This window comes from Taudactylus pleione, unplaced genomic scaffold (assembly GCF_031769625.1).
Source record: "Taudactylus pleione unplaced genomic scaffold, aTauple2 ptg000994l, whole genome shotgun sequence".
Taxonomy (NCBI): domain Eukaryota; kingdom Metazoa; phylum Chordata; class Amphibia; order Anura; family Myobatrachidae; genus Taudactylus; species Taudactylus pleione.
Window position 1 is genome coordinate 253,618 of NW_028285395.1, and position 14,263 is coordinate 267,880.

General features: G+C 34.5%; 4 non-coding genes across 4 annotated transcripts; all 4 read right to left on the bottom strand.

Moving 5' to 3' along the window:
• Positions 1-711: 711 nt before the first annotated feature.
• TRNAS-GCU (transfer RNA serine (anticodon GCU)) lies at positions 712-793 on the bottom strand. Its single transcript has one exon. It is a non-coding gene; the product is annotated as a tRNA-Ser (tRNA).
• A 2,186-nt stretch (positions 794-2,979) lies between these two features.
• TRNAS-GCU (transfer RNA serine (anticodon GCU)) lies at positions 2,980-3,061 on the bottom strand. Its single transcript has one exon. It is a non-coding gene; the product is annotated as a tRNA-Ser (tRNA).
• A 2,091-nt stretch (positions 3,062-5,152) lies between these two features.
• TRNAS-GCU (transfer RNA serine (anticodon GCU)) lies at positions 5,153-5,234 on the bottom strand. Its single transcript has one exon. It is a non-coding gene; the product is annotated as a tRNA-Ser (tRNA).
• A 3,891-nt stretch (positions 5,235-9,125) lies between these two features.
• Positions 9,126-9,207, bottom strand: TRNAS-GCU (transfer RNA serine (anticodon GCU)). Its single transcript has one exon. It is a non-coding gene; the product is annotated as a tRNA-Ser (tRNA).
• Between the last annotated feature and the right edge of the window lie 5,056 nt (positions 9,208-14,263).

Genomic DNA, 14,263 nt, shown 5'->3' on the forward strand with positions numbered 1-14,263 from the left:
CTACTATAACAGTAATGGTAGATTTTCCTTAAATATGTTCTATGTATGTCTTTAATGAAAAGCATTGTTCATTGACGTAGATTTCTTAATTGGATTAGTTTATTTTTGACATTTGAGTGTCAGCTTCACTTATGAAGCATTATTTGCAAAATTCCATTTTCAAGGAAAAAATTCCAAACCGACAAGATTTGAACCCATGCGTGCAGAACACAATGGATTAGCAGTCCATCGCCTTAACCACTCGGCCACCTCGTCTTTCTGGCACAAATAAAGATGAGTTGTCTGACACCACTTGTCATATTTTAAATCATTTCTTTATACATTGTTGGTTGTGTTCTCAGCAATATCACAGGCTTGTTAGCAAGTCCACTTTCAAGTGAGCCTTTGCTTAAAGAACCATTTATTTTACTTTAAATGTAACCTATATTTGTGAACTACTACACGATCATGTTGATCCATCACAAACGACAAAAAATCAAAGCACACACATTTGGCTTAGATTTTCACTAAATGACATGACTTCTACGACTTCTACTATAAAAGTAATGGTAGATTTTCACTAAATGTGTTCTATGTATGTCTTTAATGAAAAGCTTTGTTCATTGAAGTAGATTTCTTAATTGAATTAGTTTATTTTTGACATTTAAGTGTTAGCTTCACTTATGAAGCATTATTTGCAAAAATTCAATTTCCAAGCAAACAACTCCAAACCGACGAGGATGGGATTTGAACCCATGCGTGCAGAACACAATGGATTAGCAGTCCATCGCCTTAACCACTCTGCCACCTCGTCTTTCTGGCACAAATGAAGAAGGGTTTTCTGACACCACTTGTCATATTTTAAATCATTACTTTATACATTGTTGGTTGTGTTCTCAGCAATATCACAGGCTTGTTAGCAAGTCCACTTTCAAGAGAGCTTTTGCTTAAAGAACATTTATTTTACTTTAAACGTAACCTATATTTGTGAACTACTACACCATCATGTTGATCCATCACAAATGACAAAAAATCATAACATACACATCTGGCCAATGACATGACTACTACTATAACAGTAATGGTAGATTTTCACTAAATGTGTTCTATGTATGTCTTTAATGAAAAGCTTTGTTCATTGAAGTAGATTTCTTAATTGAATTAGTTTATTTTTGACATTTGAGTGTTAGCTTCACTTATGAAGCATTATTTGCAAAAATTCCATTTCCAAGCAAACAATTCCAAACCGACGAGGATGGGATTGGAACCCATGAATGCAGAGCACAATGGATTGTGCTCTGCATGCATGGGTTCCAATCCCATCCTCGTCGGTTTGGAATTGTTTGCTTGGAAATGGAATTTTTGCAAATAATGCTTCATAAGTAAAGTGAAGAGAAGTGAAGTCCATCGCCTTAACCACTCGGCCACCTCATCTTTCTGGCACAAATAAAGAAGGGTTTTCTAACACCAGTTGTCATATTTTAAATCAATTCTTTATACATTGTTGGTTGTGTTCTCAGCAATATCACAGGCTTGTTAGCAAGTCCACTTTCAAGTGAGCTTTTGCTTAAAGAACATTTATTTTACTTTAAACGTAACCTATATTTGTGAACTACTACACCATCATGTTGATCCATCACAAATGACAAAAAATCATAACTTACAGATCTGGCCAATGACATCACTTCTACTATAACAGTAATGGTAGATTTCACTAAATGTGTGCTATGTATGTCTTTAATGAAAAGCATTGTTCTTTGAAGTAGATTTCTTAATTGAATTAGTTTATTTTTGACATTTGAGTGTTAGCTTCACTTATGAAGCATTATTTGCAAAAATTCCATTTCCAAGCAAACAACTCCAAACCAACAAGGATGGGATTTGAACCCATGCGTGCAGAGCACAAAGGATTAGCAGTCCATCGCCTTAACCACTCGGCCACCTCGTCTTTCTGGAACAAATAAAGAAGGGTTTTCTAACACCACTTGTCTTGCTTTAAATCAATTCTTTATACATTATTGGTTGTGTTCTCATCAATATCACAGGCTTGTTAGCATGTCCCCTTTCAAGTGAGCCTTTGCTTAAAGAACATTTATTTTACTTTAGACATAACCTATATTTGTGAACTACTACACCATCTTGTTGATCCATCACAAACGACAAAAAATCATAACATACACATTTGGCCAATGACATGACTTCTACTATAACAGTAATGGTAGATTTTCACTATATGTGTGCTATGTATGTCTTTAATGAAAAGCATTGTTCATTGAAGTAGATTTCTTAATTGAATTAGTTTATTTTTGACATTTAAGTGTTAGCTTCACTTATGAAGCATTATTTGCAAAAATTCCATTTCCAAGCAAACAATTCCAAACCGACGAGGATGGGATTGGAACCCATGCATGCAGAGCACAATGGATTGTGATCTGCATGCATGAGTTCCAATCCCATCCTCGTCGGTTTGGAATTGCTTGCTTGGAAATGGAATTTTTGCAAATAATGCTTCATAAGTAAAGTGAAGTGAAGTGAAGTCCATCGCCTTAACCACTCTGCCACCTCATCTTTCTGGCACAAATAAAGAAGGGTTTTCTAACACCAGTTGTCATATTTTAAATCAATTCTTTATACATTGTTGGTTGTGTTCTCAGCAATATCACAGGCTTGTTAGCAAGTCCACTTTCAAGTGAGCTTTTGCTTAAAGAACATTTATTTTACTTTAAACGTAACCTATATTTGTGAACTACTACACCATCATGTTGATCCATCACAAATGACAAAAAATCATAATTTACAGATCTGGCCAATGACATCACTTCTACTATAACAGTAATGGTAGATTTCACTAAATGTGTGCTATGTATGTCTTTAATGAAAAGCATTGTTCTTTGAAGTAGATTTCTTAATTGAATTAGTTTATTTTTTACATTTGAGTGTTAGCTTCACTTATGAAGCATTATTTGCAAAAATTCCATTTCCAAGCAAATGACTCCAAACCGACAAGGATGGGATTTGAACCCATGCGTGCAGAGCACAATGGATTAGCAGTCCATCGCCTTAACCACTCGGCCACCACGTCTTTCTGGCACAAACAAAGAAGGGTTTTCTAACACCACTTGTCTTGCTTTAAATCAATTCTTTATACATTATTGGTTGTGTTCTCATCAATATCTCAGGCTTGTTAGCATGTCCCCTTTCAAGTGAGCCTTTGCTTAAAGAACATTTATTTTACTTTAGACATAACCTATATTTGTGAACTACTACACCATCATGTTGATCCATCACAAACGACAAAAAATCATAACATACACATTTGGCCAATGACATGACTTCTACTATAACAGTAATGGTAGATTTTCCTTAAATGTGTTCTATGTATGTCTTTAATGAAAAGCATTGTTCATTGACGTAGATTTCTTAATTGAATTAGTTTATTTTTGACATTTGAGTGTCAGCTTCACTTATGAAGCATTATTTGCAAAATTCCATTTTCAAGGAAAAAATTCCAAACCGACAAGATTTGAACCCATGCGTGCAGAACACAATGGATTAGCAGTCCATCGCCTTAACCACTCGGCCACCTCGTCTTTCTTGCACAAATAAAGATGAGTTGTCTGACACCACTTGTCATATTTTAAATCATTTCTTTATACATTGTTGGTTGTGTTCTCAGCAATATCACAGGCTTGTTAGCAAGTCCTCTTTCAAGTGAGCCTTTGCTTAAAGAACATTTACTTTACTTTAAACGTAACCTATATTTGTGAACTACTACACCATCATGTTGATCCATCACAAACGACAAAAAATCATAACACACACATTTGGCTTAGATTTTCACTAAATGACATGACTTCTACGACTTCTACTATAACAGTAATGGTAAATTTTCACTAAGTGTGTTCTATATATGTCTTTAATGAAAAGCATTGTTCATTGAAGTAGATTTCTTAATTGAATTAGTTTATTTTTGACATTTCAGTGTCAGCTTCACTTATGAAGCGTTATTTGCAAAAATTCCATTTCCAAGCAAACAATTCCAAACCGACGAGGATGGGATTGGAACCCATGAATGCAGAGCACAATGGATTGTGCTCTGCACGCATGGGTTCAAATACAATCCTCGTCGGTTTGGAATTGTTGGCTTGGAAAAGGAATTTTTACAAATAATGCTTCATAAGTAAAGTGAAGTGAAGTGAAGTCAATCGCCTTAACCACTCGGCCACCTCATCTTGCTGGCACAAATAAAGAAGGATTTTCTGACACCACTTGTCTTGTTTTAAATCAATTCTTTATACATTATTGGTTGTGTTCTCATCAATATCACAGGCTTGTTAGCATGTCCACTTTCAAGTGAGCCTTTGCTTAAAGAACATTTATTTTACTTTAGACATAAACTATATTTGTGAACTACTACACCATCTTGTTGATCCATCACAAACGACAAAATATCATAACATACACATTTGGCCAATGACATGACTTCTACTATAACAGTAATGGTAGATTTTCACTAAATGTGTGCTATGTATGTCTTTAATGAAAAGCATTGTTCATTGAAGTAGATTTCTTAATTGAATTAGTTTATTTTTGACATTTAAGTGTTAGCTTCACTTAAGAAGCATTATTTGCAAAATTCCATTTCCAAGGAAAAAATTCCAAACCAACAAGATTTGAACCCATGCGTGCAGAACACAATGGATTAGCAGTCCATCGCCTTAACCACTCGGCCACCTCGTCTTTCTGGCATAAATAACGATGAGTTGTTTGACACCACTTGTCATATTTTAAATCATTTCTTTATACATTGTTGGTTGTGTTCTCAATAATATCACAGGCTTGTTAGCAAGTCCACTTTCAAGTGAGCTTTTGCTTAAAGAACATTTCTTTTACTTTAAACTTAACCTATATTTGTGAACTACTACACCATCATGTTGATCCATCACAAACGACAAAAAATCATAACAAACACATCTGGCCAATGACATGACTACTACTATAACAGTAATGGTAGATTTTCACTAAATGTGTTCTATGTATGTCTTTAATGAAAAGCATTGTTCATTGAAGTAGATTTCTTAATTGAATTAGTTTTTTTTTTACATTTGAGTGTCAGCTTCACTTATGAAGCATTATTTGCAAAAATTCCATTTCCAAGCAAACAACTCCAAACCGACGAGGATGGGATTTGAACCCATGCGTGCAGAGCACAATGGATTAGCAGTCCATCGCCTTAACCACTCGGCCACCTCGTCTTTCTGGCAGAAATAACAAAGTGTTTTCTAACACCACTTGTCTTGTTTTAAATCAATTCTTTATACATTATTGGTTGTGTTCTCATCAATATCACAGGCTTGTTAGCATGTCCCCTTTCAAGTGAGCCTTTGCTTAAAGAACATTTATTTTACTTTAGACATAACCTATATTTGTGAACTACTACACCATCATGTTGATCCATCACAAATGACAAAAAATCATAACATACACATTTGGCCAATGACATGACTTCTACTATAACAGTAATGGAAGATTTTCCTTAAATGTGTTCTATGTATGTCTTTAAAGAAAAGCATTGTTCATTGACGTAGATTTCTTAATTGAATTAGTTTATTTTTGACATTTGAGTGTCAGCTTCACTTAAGAAGCATTATTTGCTAAATTCCTTTTCCAAAGAAAAAATTCCAAACTGACAAGATTTGAACCCATGTGTGCAGAACACAATGGATTAGCAGTCCATCGCCTTAACCACTCGGCCACCTCGTCTTTCTGGCACATATAAAGATGAGTTGTCTCACACCACTTGTCATATTTTAAATCATTTCTTGATACATTGTTGGTTGTGTTCTCAGCAATATCACAGGCTTGTTAGCAAGTCCACTTTCAAGTGAGCATTTGCTTAAAGAACATTTATTTTACTTTAAATGTAACCTATATTTGTGAACTACTACACGATCATGTTGATCCATCACAAACAACAAAAAATCATAACACACACATTTGGCTTTGATTTTCACTAAATGACATGACTTCTACGACTTCTACTATAACAGTAATGGTAGATTTTCACTAAGAGTGTTCTATGTATGTCTTTAATGAAAAGCATTGTTCATTGAAGTAGATTTCTTAATTGAATTAGTTTATTTTTGACATTTCAGTGTCAGCTTCACTTATGAAGCATTATTTGCAAAAATTCAATTTCCAAGCAAACAATTCCAAACCGACGAGGATGGGATTGGAACCCATGAATGCAGAGCACAATGGATTGTGCTCTGCATGCATGGGTTCCAATCCCATCCTCGTCGGTTTGGAATTGTTTGCTTGGAAAAGGAATTTTTACAAATAATTCTTCATAAGTAAAGCGAAGTGAAGTGAAGTCAATCGCCTTAACCACTCGGCCACCTCATCTTTCTGGCACAAATAAAGAAGGATTTTCTGACACCACTTGTCTTGTTTTAAATCAATTCTTTGTACATTATTGGTTGTGTTCTCATCAATATCACAGGCTTGTTAGCAAGTCCTCTTTCAAGTGAGCCTTTGCTTAAAGAACATTTATTTTACTTTAGACATAAACTACATTTGTGAACTACTACACCATCTTGTTGATCCATCACAAATGACAAAAAATCATAACATACACATTTGGCCAATGACATGACTTCTACTATAACAGTAATGGTAGATTTTCACTAAATGTGTTCTATGTATGTCTTTAATGAAAAGCATTGTTCATTGACGTAGATTTCTTAATTGAATTAGTTTATTTTTGACATTTGAGTGTCAGCTTCACTTAAGAAGCATTATTTGCAAAATTCCATTTCCAAGGAAAAAATTCCAAACCAACAAGATTTGAACCCATGCGTGCAGAACACAATGGATTAGCAGTCCATCGCCTTAACCACTCGGCCACCTCGTCTTTCTGGCACAAATAAAGATGAGTTGTCTGACACCACTTGTCATATTTTAAATAATTTCTTTATACATTGTTGGTTGTGTTCTCAGCAATATCACAGGCTTGTTAGCAAGTCCTCTTTCAAGTGAGCCTTTGCTTAAATTACATTTATTTTACATTAAACGTAACCTATATTTGTGAACTACTACACCATCATGTTGATCCATCACAAACGACAAAAAATCATAACACACATTTGGCTTAGACTTTCACTAAATGACATGACTTCTACGACTTCTACTATAACAGTAATGGTAGATTTTCACTAAGTGTGTTCTATGTATGTCTTTAATGAAAAGCATTGTTCATTGAAGTAGATTTCTTTATTGAATTAGTTAATTTTTTACATTTCAGTGTCAGCTTCACTTATGAAGCATTATTTGCAAAAATTCCATTTCCAAGCAAACAATTCCAAACCGACGAGGATGGGATTGGAACCCATGAATGCAAAACACAATGGATTGTGCTCTGCACGCATGGGTTCAAATCCAATCCTCGTCGGTTTGGAATTGTTTGCTTGGAAAAGGAATTTTTACATATAATGCTTCATAAGTAAAGTGAAGTGAAGTGAAGTGAAGTCAATCGCCTTAACCACTCGGCCACCTCATCTTTCTGGCACAAATAAAGAAGGATTTTCTGACACCACTTGTCTTGTTTTAAATCAATTCTTTATACATTATTGGTTGTGTTCTCATCAATATCACAGGCTTGTTAGCATGTCCACTTTCAAGTGAGCCTTTGCTTAAAGAACATTTATTTTACTTTAGACATAACCTATATTTGTGAACTACTACACCATCATTTTGATCCATCACAAATGACAAAAAATCATAACATACACATTTGGCCAATGACATGACTTCTACTATAACAGTAATGGAAGATTTTCCTTAAATGTGTTCTATGTATGTCTTTAATGAAAAGCATTGTTCATTGACGTAGATTTCTTAATTGAATTAGTTTATTTTTGACATTTGAGTGTCAGCTTCACTTAAGAAACATTATTTGCAAAATTCCATTTCCAAGGAAAAAATTCCAAACCAACAAGATTTGAACCCATGCGTGCAGAACACAATGGATTAGCAGTCCATCGCCTTAACCACTCGGCCACCTCATCTTTCTGGCACAGATAACGATGAGTTGTTTGACACCACTTGTCATATTTTAAATCATTTCTTTATACATTGTTGGTTGTGTTCTCAGCAATATCACAGGCTTGTTAGCAAGTCCTCTTTCAAGTGAGCCTTTGCTTAAATTACATTTATTTTACTTTAAACGTAACCTATATTTGTGAACTACTACACCATCATGTTGATCCATCACAAATGACAAAAAATCATAACACACACATTTGGCTTAGATTTTCACTAAATGACATGACTTCTACGACTTCTACTATAACAGTAATGGTAGATTTTCACTAAGTGTGTTCTATGTATGTCTTTAATGAAAAACATTGTTCATTGAAGTAGATTTCTTAATTGAATTAGTTTATTTTTGACATTTCAGTGTCAGCTTCACTTATGAAGCATTATTTGCAAAAATTCGATTTCCAAGCAAACAATTCCAAACCGACGAGGATGGGATTGGAACCCATGAATGCAGAGCACAATGGATTGTGCTCTGCACGCATGGGTTCAAATCCAATCCTCGTCGGTTTGGAATTGTTTGCTTGGAAAAGGAATTTTTACATATAATGCTTCATAAGTAAAGTGAAGTGAAGTGAAGTGAAGTCAATCGCCTTAACCACTCGGCCACCTCATCTTTCTGGCACAAATAAAGAAGGATTTTCTGACACCACTTGTCTTGTTTTAAATCAATTCTTTATACATTATTGGTTGTGTTCTCATCAATATCACAGGCTTGTTAGCATGTCCACTTTCAAGTGAGCCTTTGCTTAAAGAACATTTATTTTACTTTAGACATAAACTATATTTGTGAACTACTACACCATCTTGTTGATCCATCACAAACGACAAAAAATCATAACTTACAGATTTGGCCAATGACATGACTTCTACTATAACATTAATGGTAGATTTTCGCTAAATGTGTGCTATGTATGTCTTTAATGAAAAGCATTGTTCTTTGAAGTAGATTTCTTAATTGAATTAGTTTATTTTTGACATTTGAGTGTTAGCTTCACTTATGAAGCATTATTTGCAAAAATTCCATTTCCAAGCAAACAACTCCAAACTGACGAGGATGGGATTTGAACCCATGCGTGCAGAGCACAATGGATTAGCAGTCCATCGCCTTAACCACTCGGCCACCTTGTCTTTCCGGCACAAATAAAGAAGGGTTTTCTAACACCACTTGTCTTGTTTTAAATCAATTCTTTATACATTGTTGGTTGTGTTCTCATCAATATCACAGGCTTGTTAGCATGTCCCCTTTCAAGTGAGCCTTTGCTTATAGAACATTTATTTTACTTTAGACATAACCTATATTTGTGAACTACTACACCATCATGTTGATCCATCACAAACGACAAAAAATCATAACATTCACATTTGGCCAATGACATGACTTCTACTATAACAGTAATGGTAGATTTTCCTTAAATGTGTTCTATGTATGTCTTTAATGAAAAGCATTGTTCATTGACATAGATTTCTTAATTGAATTAGTTTATTTTTGACATTTGAGTGTCAGCTTCACTTATGAAGCATTATTTGCTAAATTCCTTTTCCAAAGAAAAAATTCCAAACTGACAAGATTTGAACCCATGCGTGCAGAACACAATGGATTAGCAGTCCATCGCCTTAACCACTCGGCCACCTCGTCTTTCTGGCACATATAAAAATGAGTTGTCTCACACCACTTGTCATATTTTAAATCATTTCTTGATACATTGTTGGTTGTGTTCTCAGCAATATCACAGGCTTGTTAGCAAGTCCACTTTCAAGTGAGCATTTGCTTAAAGAACATTTATTTTACTTTAAATGTAACCTATATTTGTGAACTACTACACGATCATGTTGATCCATCACAAACAACAAAAAATCATAACACACACATTTGGCTTTGATTTTAACTAAATGACATGACTTCTACGACTTCTACTATAACAGTAATGGTAGATTTTCACTAAGAGTGTTCTATGTATGTCTTTAATGAAAAGCATTGTTCATTGAAGTAGATTTCTTAATTGAATTAGTTTATTTTTGACATTTCAGTGTCAGCTTCACTTATGAAGCATTATTTGCAAAAATTCCATTTCCAAGCAAACAATTCCAAACCGACGAGGATGGGATTGGAACCCATGAATGCAGAGCACAATGGATTGTGCTCTGCATGCATGGGTTCCAATCCAATCCTCGTCGGTTTGGAATTGTTTGCTTGGAAAAGGAATTTTTACAAATAATTCTTCATAAGTAAAGCGAAGTGAAGTGAAGTCAATCGCCTTAACCACTCGGCCACCTCATCTTTCTGGCACAAATAAAGAAGGATTTTCTGACACCACTTGTCTTGTTTTAAATCAATTCTTTATACATTATTGGTTGTGTTCTCATCAATATCACAGGCTTGTTATCAAGTCCTCTTTCAAGTGAGCCTTTGCTTAAAGAACATTTATTTTACTTTAGACATAAACTACATTTGTGAACTACTACACCATCTTGTTGATCCATCACAAATGACAAAAAATGATAACATACACATTTGGCCAATGACATGACTTCTACTATAACAGTAATGGTAGATTTTCACTAAATGTGTTCTATGTATGTCTTTAATGAAAAGCATTGTTCATTGACGTAGATTTCTTAATTGAATTAGTTTATTTTTGACATTTGAGTGTCAGCTTCACTTAAGAAGCATTATTTGCAAAATTCCATTTCCAAGGAAAAAATTCCAAACCAACAAGATTTGAACCCATGCGTGCAGAACACAATGGATTAGCAGTCCATCGCCTTAACCACTCGGCCACCTCGTCTTTCTGGCACAAATAAAGATGAGTTGTCTGACACCACTTGTCATATTTTAAATCATTTCTTTATACATTGTTGGTTGTGTTCTCAGCAATATCACAGGCTTGTTAGCAAGTCCTCTTTCAAGTGAGCCTTTGCTTAAATTACATTTATTTTACATTAAACGTAACCTATATTTGTGAACTACTACACCATCATGTTGATCCATCACAAACGACAAAAAATCATAACACACATTTGGCTTAGATTTTCACTAAATGACATGACTTCTACGACTTCTACTATAACAGTAATGGTAGATTTTCACTAAGTGTGTTCTATGTATGTCTTTAATGAAAAGCATTGTTCATTGAAGTAGATTTCTTTATTGAATTAGTTAATTTTTTACATTTCAGTGTCAGCTTCACTTATGAAGCATTATTTGCAAAAATTCCATTTCAAAGCAAACAATTCCAAACCGACGAGGATGGGATTGGAACCCATGAATGCAAAACACAATGGATTGTGCTCTGCACGCATGGGTTCAAATCCAATCCTCGTCGGTTTGGAATTGTTTGCTTGGAAAAGGAATTTTTACATATAATGCTTCATAAGTAAAGTGAAGTGAAGTGAAGTCAATCGCCTTAACCACTCGGCCACCTCATCTTTCTGGCACAAATAAAGAAGGATTTTCTGTCACCACTTGTCTTGTTTTAAATCAATTCTTTATACATTATTGGTTGTGTTCTCATCAATATCACAGGCTTGTTAGCATGTCCACTTTCAAGTGAGCCTTTGCTTAAAGAACATTTATTTTACTTTAGACATAACCTATATTTGTGAACTACTACACCATCATGTTGATCCATCACAAACGACAAAAAATCATAACATACACATTTGGCCAATGACATGACTTCTACTATAACAGTAATGGTAGATTTTCCTTAAATGTGTTCTATGTATGTCTTTAATGAAAAGCATTGTTCATTGATGTAGATTTCTTAATTGAATTAGTTTATTTTTGACATTTGAGTGTCAGCTTCACTTAAGAAGCATTATTTGCAAAATTCCATTTCCAAGGAAAAAATTCCAAACCAACAAGATTTGAACCCATGCGTGCAGAACACAATGGATTAGCAGTCCATCGCCTTAACCACTCGGCCACCTCGTCTTTCTGGCACAAATAAAGATGAGTTGTCTGACACCACTTGTCATATTTTAAATCATTTCTTTATACATTGTTGGTTGTGTTCTCAGCAATATCACAGGCTTGTTAGCAAGTCCTCTTTCAAGTGAGCCTTTGCTTAAATTACATTTATTTTACATTAAACGTAACCTATATTTGTGAACTACTACACCATCATGTTGATCCATCACAAACGACAAAATTCATAACACACATTTGGCTTAGATTTTCACTAAATGACATGACTTCTACGACTTCTACTATAACAGTAATGGTAGATTTTCACTAAGTGTGTTCTATGTATGTCTTTAATGAAAAGCATTGTTCATTGAAGTAGATTTCTTAATTGAATTAGTTTATTTTTGACATTTCAGTGTCAGCTTCACTTATGAAGCATTATTTGCAAAAATTCGATTTCCAAGCAAACAATTCCAAACCGACGAGGATGGGATTGGAACCCATGAATGCAGAGCACAATGGTTTGTGCTCTGCACGCATGTGTTCAAATCCAATCCTCGTCGGTTTGGAATTGTTTGCTTGGAAAAGGAATTTTTACATATAATGCTTCATAAGTAAAGTGAAGTGAAGTCAATCGCCTTAACCACTCGGCCACCTCATCTTTCTGGCACAAATAAAGAAGGATTTTCTGACACCACTTGTCTTGTTTTAAATCAATTCTTTATACATTATTGGTTGTGTTCTCATCAATATCACAGGCTTGTTAGCAAGTCGTCTTTCAAGTGAGCCTTTGCTTAAAGAACATTTATTTTACTTTAGACATAAACTACATTTGTGAACTACTACACCATCTTGTTGATCCATCACAAATGACAAAAAATGATAACATACACATTTGGCCAATGACATGACTTCTACTATAACAGTAATGGTAGATTTTCACTAAATGTGTTCTATGTATGTCTTTAATGAAAAGCATTGTTCATTGACGTAGATTTCTTAATTGAATTAGTTTATTTTTGACATTTGAGTGTCAGCTTCACTTAAGAAGCATTATTTGCAAAATTCCATTTCCAAGGAAAAAATTCCAAACCAACAAGATTTGAACCCATGCGTGCAGAACACAATGGATTAGCAGTCCATCGCCTTAACCACTCGGCCACCTCGTCTTTCTGGCACAAATAAAGATGAGTTGTCTGACACCACTTGTCATATTTTAAATCATTTCTTTATACATTGTTGGTTGTGTTCTCAGCAATATCACAGGCTTGTTAGCAAGTCCTCTTTCAAGTGAGCCTTTGCTTAAATTACATTTATTTTACATTAAACGTAACCTATATTTGTGAACTACTACACCATCATGTTGATCCATCACAAACGGCAAAAAATCATAACACACATTTGGCTTAGATTTTCACTAAATGACATGACTTCTACGACTTCTACTATAACAGTAATGGTAGATTTTCACTAAGTGTGTTCTATGTATGTCTTTAATGAAAAGCATTGTTCATTGAAGTAGATTTCTTTATTGAATTAGTTAATTTTTTACATTTCAGTGTCAGCTTCACTTATGAAGCATTATTTGCAAAAATTCCATTTCCAAGCAAACAATTCCAAACCGACGAGGATGGGATTGGAACCCATGAATGCAAAACACAATGGATTGTGCTCTGCACACATGGGTTCAAATCCAATCCTCGTCGGTTTGGAATTGTTTGCTTGGAAAAGGAATTTTTACATATAATGCTTCATAAGTAAAGTGAAGTGAAGTGAAGTCAATCACCTTAACCACTCGGCCACCTCATCTTTCTGGCACAAATAAAGAAGGATTTTCTGTCACCACTTGTCTTGTTTTAAATCAATTCTTTATACATTATTGGTTGTGTTCTCATCAATATCACAGGCTTGTTAGCATGTCCACTTTCAAGTGAGCCTTTGCTTAAAGAACATTTATTTTACTTTAGACATAACCTATATTTGTGAACTACTACACCATCATGTTGATCCATCACAAACGACAAAAAATCATAACATACACATTTGGCCAATGACATGACTTCTACTATAACAGTAATGGTAGATTTTCCTTAAATGTGTTCTATGTATGTCTTTAATGAAAAGCATTGTTCATTGACGTAGATTTCTTAATTGAATTAGTTTATTTTTGACATTTGAGTGTCAGCTTCACTTAAGAAGCAATTATTTGCAAAATTCCATTTCCAAGGAAAAAATTCCAAACCAACAAGATTTGAACCCATGCGTGCAGAACACAAT